Below are 12,506 nucleotides of genomic sequence, written 5' to 3'. Positions count from 1 at the left end.
GGACGGGGCTGAGCTGTAGCAGGGGCAGTTGCACAATATGGGGTGGTGATACTGACAACAGACGTCGAGGGAACAGCGGAGCCAGGTGCCGTTGCGTGACATGTGTCAATGCTGCTCGTGGCAGGTTTCGGAGTAGCGGGACCATAGCCAGCCGAGCGACGTACAACGGATGCATATGTGGGTCGGGCATCGAACTGGGGTAGCGCTTCGGGAACAGGAGGCGCCTGCACAACCTGCCGCACTTCGTCCCTGACGACTTCTGTCAGCGCTGCCAGGGGCCCAGGCGCAACCTGGGGCAGACGGAACCGTCGGAGTTCCTCCCGACCAACTGACCGAATCAGTTCGCTCAATGTGTCTGCACTGCCGCCTAGGCACGACGAAAAGGTTTCGGGCACAACGCTGTTGATGTCCCGATTGTATTGGCGGGCCCGTTGTTGGAGCGTCGTCTCTATGGTGGTCGCCTCGGTGAGAAATTCCGCTACAGTGCGGGGTGGGCTGCGTGCGAGGCCTGCGAGTAGCTCCTGCTTAACCCCTCGCATCAGATGGCGAAGCTTCTTCTCCTCATTCATGTTGGGATCGGCACGCTGTAATAGACGGGCCATGTCCTCGATGTACATGCGCACACTTTCATTCGTGCGCTGTTTCCAGGACTGCCGAGCAGCCTCAGTCTTCTCCCGGCGGTCGGCGTTGTGAAACGTAGCCAGGAGATTCTGCCAAAACGTCTCCCAGGTGGGAAGGGTAGTCTCGTGGTTTTCAAACCTCGTCTTCGAAAACCAGCGTCTTCGAAAACGTCACCATGAAAAGATGGCGCTGGTCGTGGTGGGTGCCAAAGGATCGGCGCCAGGAGCCGGGGGTCAGTGGCCATGGCAGTTGGACTCACCGGACAAGGCTGGGTTGGCGCCGGGGACCCGATGTCTGTGGCCATGTCCGTTAGACTCGGTGGCCGAGGCTGCGTCGTTCTTTTTGGCGGGGGGAGGGGCCCAAATTCAGGCGACTCTCCCGGATACGGTGGCTTGGTCGCTGGTGGACAGGTGTGAGGTCCGTTGTGAAGCTGTGCGGAGTGCGTTAGTCGGGAAACGTTACCCAGCACAGCTCCACCAAATGTTACGAGCAATTAGAAGGAGAACCTCCGGTGCAAGACGGTGCAGAACGGGTCATCAGTTATGCCAGCCTAACACTTACGCGCGCCGAGACCAATTATTCTACGACGGAGAAAGAGTGCCTTGGAACTGGGCCATCAGCAAGTTCCGGCCGTGCCTCTATGGGCGACCCTTCCGTGTGGTAAGCGACCATCACTCCTTATGCTGGCTGACGAGCCTCAAAGACCCCTCAGAACGCTTGGCTAGATGGAGCTTACGCTTGCAAGAATACGACTTAACAGTCGTCTACAAGTCGGGCCGTAAGCATCACGATGCGGATTGTTTGTCGCGTGCGCCTATCACAATCGGTCCCGAGGAACCCGCCGATGATTTTCCTTTCCGGGGCGATATTAGTACCACCCAAAAAGCACAGCTTCAGCTGGCGGACTCGGAGTTCGCGCCGCTCATCGATTACCTCGAAGGCGTCGACGCTCGCATCCCGCATGTTTTTCGTCGCGGGCTCCACACCTTCACTTTACAATCTGGTGTTCTCTACAAGCGCAACTTTTCCAGCAACAGAGAAGCGTTCCTGCTTGTCGTTCCATCACAGCTGCGGCCAGAGATTTTGAGTGCCTGTCATGATGCACCCTCCGCCGGCCATCTCGTAGTAACTCGTACACTGGCGCGCATTAAGCAGAAGTATTATTGGTCCAGGTTACTCCCATCAGTGCGGGCGTACGTAAAAACATGCCGCGACTGCCAACGTCGTAAGACTCCTCCATTGAAACCAGCCGGATTTTTTCACCCCGTCGAACCATCGAAGACCCCTTTTTACCAAGTGGGCATGGTCCTCCTTGGCCCTTTTCCGAAGTCTTCATCTGGAAAGCGTTGGATCGTCGTTGCCACCGACTACCTGACATGGTACGCTGAGACCACGTCTCTTGTCAAAGGCACTGCTTCTGAAGTGGCGCAGTTCTTCGTACACAACATTGTCCTTCATCATGGAGCCCCCGCCGTGGTTGTTACTGACCGGGGAAATGCTTTCACTGCCCGCTTAACCCAGTCCGTGATAACTCTGACGCACACCAGCCTATCACCCACAGACAAGCGGATTGGTAGAGCGCCTGAACCGCACTCCACCCGACATGCTTTCTATGTATGTTGACGTCGAGCATCCAACTTGGGATACCATTCTTCCGTACGTAACGTTTGCCAACAACACCGCCCTGCAGGAGACAACCCGACTTTTCCGGCGTCACGTGTACATGGTGTCAAGCAACATGCATGTGACAAACTGAAAATCTGAAGAAGCGAAACTGACAGTAAGACAACCGAAACTGATAATAAGAGAAGAGAAACTGCCGCATAGTTCATTACCTGATGGACACAACAGTATCGTGTAATAACGTCTTCATAAAACCGCTGTTTGTTCTTCAATAGGATTAGCAGCAGCAGTAGTATATGTTTGCTATTAATGACACCCAGCTAATGATCATGATTTACCAACTTCAGTAGTGTTGGTTCTGGCGTAACTCACGAATAATTTATAGGCATTCTTTTGTGTATACATCAGAAATTTAATTGTGAAGCAAGCCTTGAAACTGCCTGTGCATTTCTCATAAAAAAAGGAAAAAATTATCTTGCTTTCATAGCATGCGTGTCATCGATATCAGATGTGATTGTAATCTTGAGCTATAACTTTTATTGACCCATGCTGGCTGCCATCAAAAATCACTTTTTTAATTATTCAACAAACCTCATAACTCATTTCTGTAACGAAAGGAATGAAATGATTCACTTATATTTCATTGCTTTGGTACAGCCATGGTTCGTTATGCAATGTAAAATATGATTCAGGAATATTTTTGTTAATTGTTGCACGGTTTGTTCCTGAAATTCAGCACATCCACCAGTGTTGCGTTCCCGCGTGGTTTTCTTTTTATTGAGTGCAGGTGAATAGCCACCGGATTATTGGTCGATCGCCAAGTGTGGGTATGTGCCATCTTTTGATAGGCTAACAACATCAACAAGATTACTATTTCACTTCCGATCATATATGTGCTGCACTCTACTTTTTCTTCTACTTTGTATTGATTCCATTCATAATGATGTCAGAGTTTAAAGACAAATCCTCAATGCTTGCAGATATTTACTACGTGCCCAATTTTCTTTATTGCGACAATGATGGCACAATATGTAATGAAGAAGGTAATATAGTTCACCACTTCAGTCGCAAAAGGACTATGAGAGAGAAAGGGCAAAGCACTCACCGCCAAAGTACCTTTCACACACATCTAAGCTGAGCAGATAAAACGACTAAAAAAGTCACTTTCCCTAAACTCATTCCATATTACGGCCGGCTTTCAGGCTAGTTGTGAGAAATGTCTGTGTAAGCATGGAGAAATGGGGGAGCCGGAATGTTGTCATGATTCATGAAAGAAAAAGACAGTATGCATGGGAGGCAATCATTTTAATTAGCTTAATACAGGTGAATAGTCACCCGACTCTTGGCCGATCCACCAGTGTGGGTATGTGCTATCTTTTGATAGGCTAACAACAACAACAACATTGGCCACGCTATCAGCTTCCGCAAGTTAGGTTCACGCAAGCTCCGCTTCAGGTTGATTTGATCTCCTTGCAACGAGTTGCTGATACGCAGGCTGACCCCGTCTTCTATTACGACCATATTTACCCGTTCCATGCGAAGCATATGCCCGCAAATATCCTAAATATTCTTCTTTCTGAACACCTACATAATTTTCCTCATACTGTTCTCTCCACTGCTGCCTCCGGCAACTGTGAGAAGGCGGCGATTGGGATATATTCGCAGGATCTGGCTTGGAGCTATTCCGTTCGTATCCCTGATTATACTCCTATATTCTTCGTAGAGTTTCTGGCTATTGGTTTGGTTCTTCTCAAATTTCCCAGACATGTAGCACGGGTTCTTATTCTTGCAGACTGCTTTTAAAATCTAGTCTATCTACAAAATTCCGGAAAATCTTTATTGAATCGGTCGCTTAGATTTTTTGTTCCGTGCACAGTGCGTGAGATCCGGCATTCGGGTGTATATTTTAACGAGGTGGCTGATTTATTGGCAAGGTCAGCTCTCAGCGCTCCTGTAATCTATTCCGTCCCTCACGTCATTCTATTGGAAACGTCACGTTTCCAGTGGTTCCAACATATTTCAGCCAGCATGAGTGATCCGTTGCTCAAAACCGTGAATTTTCACCACTTAACGTACCCATGGAATGTCCGGTGGTGTAAATCAAGGCGTTGTGAGGTGTCGATGACGCTTCTGCGATGCAGAATCCCGAACTTAAATTTGTACTTACGCAGATGTGGGTTCGCTGCGACAAACCTTTGTGCCTCATGTGGGCAAGGTGAAACATTACATTATTTTCTCCTCTCTTGCCGGCGGTTCACAGTTCAAAAAAAGAAGTATTTAAAGGTCCATCTTTCAAGGTTAGGACTCCCTCTGTTTCTTCCAGTTCTTCTCTCGTTCGGTGCGAGCGCCAAGGAATTCCCGTTAAGCAGTGTTTGTGGCTACCGTCATGATTACACAAGTGCGATTGATCGATTACCTTGTTAGCTGTATACAAAATTTTGTCGCATGTCCAAAATGCTTGATTCTATTCCTGGTAATTCATATTTGTTATACTTCATTGAATTTTCCTATTTTTATCTTGATTCAGTCTTCTACACCGCCGCCTGACGTCTTTTTTTTTCCCCGTGCAAATACTTCATTGGCAATCTCCACTGTACCTTGGCCAGCCTCCGGCGTGGGTATGTGCCATATTTACTGAGGTGAAGAAGAAGAAGAGAGTGTGGACTGCAAACACTATCTGTACTTGTGCTCTGTGTGTTTTTTTGTCTGTTTGAATTGTGAGCCATTAATAGGTAGAAAGGCATGCACTTAATCGGCATACCCTGTGCACATGAAAGCGGAAAGCTGGTCATGGTTGTCCAAGCATTGCCAACAAAGCAACGGGACCTTCAAGAATGAGGATATGGTTGTGACCCCTCACATGCAATGATTTTCACACAATTTGAAAATGTGGCAAGTTAAAGCAGTCCCGTGGTTATATTGCTGCAAAACAGCTAGCTCATTTATGCCGAAACATTTTTAGAGGCTGCCAAAAAGGAGCATGTCAAAATTTACACATAGCATCCTGTTTCATTGATGATGTTTATATCTGTGGTAAACGATATGAACAAGCATCTCTTTGTTAACTGCTCTGCAATCCACGAACTGTCATGCAATACATACACAATCACAGTCCAGTGACTGCAGAGCTGTCTGCAACCAGTAACTTGAAAAACTATACTTTGCAGCAATCTTCCTTGCACGGTATTTTTTTTTACAATTATCGAACGATCACATTGAATTGTTATGGCTATTTTTGCACAGAGAATTTCCTAAAAACTCCTTTCTGCCATACTGTACTTTTTACCAAGAAGCTTCCTATAGAGTCATTTAAATTGCTACGTATGTAGCAATTTGTTGTGCGTTTGTAGCAGGTGTGTGCGCCCGAAAAAAAAAATCCTATTATTTTCCTTAGTTCTTCAGTATTGCTGATTATCACAACGTGGGCATTTATATGAGCCCGAGCAAAAAAAATGTGTTTATTTTCCTTAATTCTTCAGTATTCCTGATTAAAACGACGTGGACATTTATATGTTGGTACAACTGTTTTCAGGCATCACAACTGATGCACCGTTGTGTTTGTTACACGTTCATCTTCAGACATTTCATGTCTGTTGGGCCAAAAAAATAAGAAATAATAGTTGACTGCATTAGTTTTGACTGAGATAACTAAGATCACACAGCATGTTCTTGAAATTCCTCTAGCTGTCTGTAATTGGCTTCATTGTATAGCTTCATACTTGTTTCATTTAAACTCTGCACACTGCTCTTTTCCCCGCACATGGCGACATGGCACGTGGAGCCCCGTGGGAATGGGCGAGGAGGATACGTAGGTCCGCTGCTACTTCGCTGGAATCCAAACACAGCTGGGCACCTGTAAGTCACGGGCAATTTCGGAAAGCCGGCTTTGCCCGCTTCCTTTCCTTGTCTTGTCCATCGTGCGTCGCGTCTCGCGGCGAAACCGACGAAGGGGAAGCCATCACTCCCCTCCCCTACTTAAGAGGGGGGAAAGATTCGGCAAATAGTTTCCCAGAGACATCCTTTCTGTTTTTTTTCGTGGGGTCAAACGACAGGCCCAAGCAGTGTGAGGCAACGTTCTCTGTTCATTCTAGAGATGCAAGCTTACACTGCAATATGAAACTGTCTTTCTCTTCCAAACGCAATTAACTAGCAGTCCTGTCCAAAACCATTCCAGCTTGTTATCTGAGTACCCCCAACCTTTTTTTTTTATTTGCGTGTAACTCCAGCCCTTCTCCCCCTTTGTCATTGTAGCCTCTATTGTTTCTCAAGTACCATGCACCATCTTGATATTAACAGTTCCTAATTCAAGCATTCTGCAGGGTTTGAAGGACCTATTTAATTGGAAATGAGGAGAACACGTGCACCGGGCGGAAAGCGTGTGATCTGGCAGGAAACACTGAGGCGGCCCCGAGAAGGGTCTTTATTAAGGTTGACAGCGGTTTTGTGACGACACAGCGTGTGCGGCACCCATGGTTTTGCCACAACTGTCGAAGCAATCGTCGGACACGGCCATGACCTTCGACATCTGATGTTTTTTATTAAAAAAAACACAGGGACAAAAGTCATGCTGTATGTAGTGCGATCGCCATGTGATTAAATTGAAGAGGGAACAATCATCCACCTAGCCGGGCTATTTGAACGGATTCAGGAAACGACTGAAAAGAACAAAAGTAACGAGCAAACAAAGGTGTGCTGCATACAAGTTAGAACGCAAAGAAACGAAGGCGCGCTGCGCTGGGCTAATGCTGTAGCGAGGTCTAATATCTAAATTTTCCCGGTTGGCGTCGATTTCTACAAAACGCGAGTAGTCGCTACGGAAATAGACAAAGGCGCACCGGAGCTGGGTAAGTCTGTAGCTACAAGCGCGAGTTTTTTGTCTCTACCGCCGATTTCTACACCGCGCGATCGTTATAACTTTTCCTGTTGAAGCTGATAGCGTTCATAAAATTAAGGGCGCCGACTGTAGTGACAGAGGCTTACCATTGAAAGGAACAAAGTCATGTACTTTGTCAACCCGGCAACGAGGCCTAGCGCGAGTTTTAGAGCCGACTTGGAAAAAGCGCGAGACGGCGCGCTCTTCCAACGCTTGCCAACGCAAATAAACAAAGGCGCGCTGCGCGAATGCCGTAGCGAGGTCTAATACGCAAATTTTCACAGCTGCCGTCGATTTCGACAAAGCACGAGAAGTATCCAAGGAATTAAACAAAGCTGCACTGCACTGGTTGAATTCTGTATACTTAGGCCAAGCGCGATTTGCACAATGCGCGAATCGGAACTTCTGGACTTACCGTTGAGCTGATAGCGATCCTAAAGGGCCGAGTGTAGTGGCAGAATCATCGCGGCCACTTTTACCCTGGACTTGCCACTGCAAAGGAATAAAGGCGCACTGCACTCTGATAACCCTGCAACAAGGCCTAGCGCGAGTTTTGATGCCTGGCGCCGATTTCGACAAAGAGAGGGAACACGGCCACGAAACGGGACGCCCGTGATTTGCCAGGAAACAATGAGGTTGCCCTAAAAAAAGGCCGTTTACTGGAGCACTTCAACGTCAACCTGCAGCGGCGCGGTGCGCAGTAGGCCCAGCAGTGGTCCGTCTTGTGCCCTTTTGCTCCGCACCGACGACCCCGGTGCACGACATACACCTCTCCTGGTCTTGCCCTTGAAGCCGACGCGATCCCTGGTCCGTAGATCTTGACGAGGGCCGCGACGATAACCTTTGACATGTGGTCGATGGCCCGGCCTCTCGTCATGTGGTATCGGTCCGCGGCAAATAAGGACAGCATCGGCTTGCCAGAAGCATCCACGAAAGGATGCTGTAAAAAAAGTTACGTTACAAGCGCCGCAATTTTGTGAGTTCTACACAAGAAAACTTGCTAAAATTCCGTTCAACCCTTACCTCGTGGTTGAGAATGTGCGCGCCCGACAAGCGCTTCGGCGTGGCTGTCAGACCGCGGTTCAGCTGGCGACGTCGGCGGTCCTCAACCCACGCCTTATGTGGGTCGTCGTAATGGCGTGGCAAAACTTTGACCACCAGCACGACACTAGCCACGTACTCCTGCAGCAGCAGAACGAGGCGCTGGAATGCGCAAGGCATGTAGGTAAGCGGTACAGCACTTCATGAAGCGAAATTTGAGACAAAATGCGTACATTTATGTGGCTGGCGATTTCTCGCGGTTGAGCGCCTTTTGTGGGTCGTCGTAATGTCGTGGAAGCGAGAAATGTATAGAAATTTCAGCTGGCTGTCGCAGACGAGCGACCCACGCAAAAAAGCCATACCTGCACAGCTCGCGAAACGCGCGTGCCGCCGCCTAGGCTCACGAAGGGAATGTCCGGTGGTGGTGGTGGTTGTTGCTATGAAGGGGGGGGGGGGGGGGGGAGGGAATGGTGATACTGGTCCAGACGTATGTAATGCCCGTGGACCACGCACGCGCGGCGGACGGCCGGACCTAGCGATTCCCTATAGGCCCTCTAGGGACAGGCAGAGAGACAAGCGTGAGCGGGTGCGTCCGAATAAATACCGATCTGAACCCAACTCCAAACCGTCCCTATGCTGTCCCTAGCTGAACCAAACTTGACGCTGCCTGTTCCCTGTAGACCCGCCGCGGTGGCTCAGTGGTTAGAGCGCTCGGCTACTGATCCGGAGTTCCCGGGTTCGAACCCGACCGCGGCGGCTGCGTTTTTATGGAGGAAAAACGCTAAGGCGCCCGTGTGCTGTGCGATGTCAGTGCACGATAAAGACTCCCAGGTGGCCGAAATTATTCCGGAGCCCTCCACTACGGCACCTCTCACTTCCTTTCTTCTTTCACTCCCTCCTTTATCCCTTCCCTTACGGCGCGGTTCAGGTGTCCAACGATATATGAGACGGATACTGCGCCATTTCCTTTCCTCAAAAACCAATTAATATTATTATTATTATTCCCTGTGGTCTTTTAGACGTCCCCAACCATTGTATGTGACTGCGAGGTGCGCTTTTTTCACGTTTTCTACGCGCGCGAACTTCAGTTGCCGCCAGTGACGATCCATCATGGCGTTACGAGGGTGCTCGTTGGCGATAGTCAGCTGAAGCGTTTGTGCAGGTCTCGTCTGCGGTTGCGTCCGTCGGTCGAGACCTGCACATTCAGCTTCAGCGGCTACGATGCCGTGCGCCTTGCAAGCGCTGTGCGGCGCATTAACCTGCTGCGCGCAGACTTCTGTGTTGTGTACGTGGGAGGCAACGACATCTCTAGGCCAAACACAAGTCCGCAGGAGATTTGCGACTACATCAAGGTATGTGCTACGTGGTGGTGCAACGCGTCGAACTTCTGCCGATTTCAGTAATGAGTTCTGAACTATCATTTCGCATCCTAGGCCCTCGTCCTGCAGCCGCTACGCGATGTGGCCACTGTGGTCATCGTGGTGAAGGTGCTGCCACGCTGGTTTATTACGGCGGACGCCGAGGTGAGCCGTAGCTGGTTGAACCGCTGGTTGAACGGATGCACAGCGTGGTGAGATATGTGGGTGCGATGCACAACGTAAGGTGCTTGACTGAGTTAAGTGCGAAGAATTTTATGCACCAAAGAAAGGCTGGTAATGCGGCGTCAAAGTAAGAGGCTTTCAAGGCTGTCCTTCAGAGATGAAACGCTGATGAAATAAGGGTACGGGGCATGATGCATGATGAAATGGACGGCATGGCTTTGAATTGATTCGAGCACATTTGTTAAGTGTATCTGAGGTGGGTTCCAGATGGGACTGGCGTACTGAGGTTTTGATCTGATATGTGTTTTATATCCCAGAAATTTCACGTGTTCGAGTTAATTCTGTTTTACGCAAGTGCTATGTTTGTGTGGTCTGCTTTGTTTCTGCCTGTTCATGTGTTGTTTACTTCAAAAATATACCAGAAAGGTAAAATTTTACTGTAGCTCTATACTGTTGTGATGTCTTAAATGCTTCTCCGCGCTGGTAGCTCACGCTCACAGAGCCGGTAACAAAATGGCGCCAATGTGCTGCTATGTGATATTGTAAATGGTCGAGGTTATTTTGGAACCCTCCACTGTAGCAGCCCTTATACCTCAAGTCAGTTTTGGACATTAACCCTAGATACCATACCATGTTTGACGTACTGCCTCAGTTTGCCCTATTTCTGAACAAATTCTATTTTATTTTCAGCATCGCTTCTTGGATGCACATAAATTACAAAAGAGGCACCTTTTTGGCGCCGATGGATACCATCTGCCGGCTGGTGAAGGAGTGGAGGAGCTGGCGGAGATCCTCGCCAGGAGCCTGGAAAAGGTGTATGGACCAGGCATCCTTGCTCCTTTCTCAAGGGTGCCAACCAGGCACATCATATTTGCGTGCCATCATTGCGGTACAAGGGGCCATGTGAACGGGGAATGCTACGAGTACTTCAGGCCATAGGACCTGCACTACTATCTGCAGTGCTCATAGCAGTGGGTACTGTAGTGACAGTGAGACCTATTTCTGATGTGCTTCTGAGCTACATCTGCTCCTTGGAATCTGTTGACATTATCTGGGGTTTTTTGACATGCACTGACACCGCACAGCTTGCAGGCTTTCTTGCATTTAATCTTCATGACTTGCCACCGCTGCGGTTGAAATTAATCTGGAGCTCTCCACTGTTATTTAGTAAGACTTTCTGACAGGCCAGTTGGTACATATTCATTTCTGGAGGCTGTGCGCTAAAAAAGACGTTCACAGGAAAAAGGAGACAACAGGAAAGTAGCGCCTGTTGCGTCGCTCATAGTCTGTATGACATTTAACCCCGCATGACAAGGATTATTCACATCCACTAATATTTTGCTGTCCTGATTGGCAAGCTGGAAATCTTTGACGGGAAGAACAATTGGGAAAGTGTGGAATTATACTTCCTCGGAAGCTATGTCCCTGAGAATGGTAAGCTGTTTTATAAACTTGTGGTGCAGCTACGTCTTGTTAGATGCGGGCCCCTGGTTCGCCTGTGCCGTCTCTCGCCAAGGTCGGTGTCCCCGGGTTCCGGATCGGGAGACTGCTGTAGTGGGGTTGACGAAGAGATGAGAGGGTCTTCGAGGTGAAGAAGAGACTGAAGGGTTTATTTACATTTATACAAAGATTGAAAGAGTGAATCGGGAGCTGGCGAACACACGCCAGATCGCTGCTTAAATAGGGTCCGCTGTCCCCAGGTCCCTAGTTGGGGAATCTAGTTCATTAAAAATGCGTCGAATCACTGTGATGTAGATCACGTGTCCAGTCTTCCGGGTCCGCCCCCAGCCACACACTCTTGCCACTTCTGGCAGATTAGTGTCCGCGCTGTCCAGGCTTCAGTGATGAATAGCCCGAAGGGGGTCCCATTGAGAGCGTCGAAGGTCAGTCACCTGCACTTCACAGCGGTAGCGTGGGGGCGAATGGATCCCACCGCAGTGCGCAGAAGCTTTCACGTAGAGCGTGGGAAAGCACAGTCTAAGACGAAGTTGTTTTCGAAGCACGAGGATTCCGGAGACGTTGGCTTAGTCAAACCCGGCCGCATTTGTCACGGCTCATTTGCAGTTCCGCCGCTCGCCGGCTCCCCCGTCGTCCCCTCCGGGAGAAAAATGTCCCGGGTGGGTCCGGCGTTGAGAACAAAAGACAGGTTCACCAAAGCCGTTCTAAGACAGCGGGGAGCCGTTTCACCCCGTAAACAGCAGGGGGGGGGGGGGGGGGAAGGACCCTTGTAGACGCCACCACCTGCACTCGTAGCGCTGCAACCACATTGACGGCCCTTTGAAGCCTCGGTAGATTGATGATTCCCAGTGGCTTGAATATTCTTGGAATGTTGGCGTCTCCCAACGTAACAGCTCCTCCGCGGCCAGGACAATCTCGATCGGCCAGTGGTCACAATCACTGGTCGAGGAGAGATGACTTGAGTTGTAGCGTGGGAGGCCCTTCTTCATCTTGTCTGCAAGCACAGAGTAGAGTCCTAAACCTCGGACAACGGAGGCATTAGTCGAAATCAGCCACTCAACATGGCGCCACTCCCCAGTCAGTGCACGAAATTCACCCGAGAGCCGCCAGGCTGTTATGCAATACTACTGCATTGTCAATGTAAACGTAAGCACAAAATTTTGTAGCTGACAGCAATAATCTCGGCTACTAAGAACAGCTTCCATGTCTGCCAAATTCGCTGCCAAAGCCCCATTCGCCGAACACGGCTTGAAGAGAGGTGGCAAATTTGGAAGCAAAACTAGAATAAACAAACAAACGAGCACATCAATTTTGCTCGAAATTAGGGTCAAGAGAGCGTCCGCGTCTCA

General features: G+C 49.2%; 1 pseudogene; it reads left to right on the top strand.

The window, feature by feature from the left end:
- The window catches only part of LOC144133706 (uncharacterized), a 54,978-nt pseudogene extending 44,340 nt beyond the window's left edge, over positions 1-10,638 (top strand).
- Positions 10,639-12,506: the final 1,868 nt, after the last annotated feature.

The sequence above is a fragment of the Amblyomma americanum genome, chromosome 5 (genome assembly GCF_052857255.1).
Source record: "Amblyomma americanum isolate KBUSLIRL-KWMA chromosome 5, ASM5285725v1, whole genome shotgun sequence".
Lineage (NCBI taxonomy): Eukaryota > Metazoa > Arthropoda > Arachnida > Ixodida > Ixodidae > Amblyomma > Amblyomma americanum.
The sequence above is the reverse complement of the archived record's forward strand: the minus strand, read 5'-3'. Positions and strand labels throughout refer to the sequence as shown.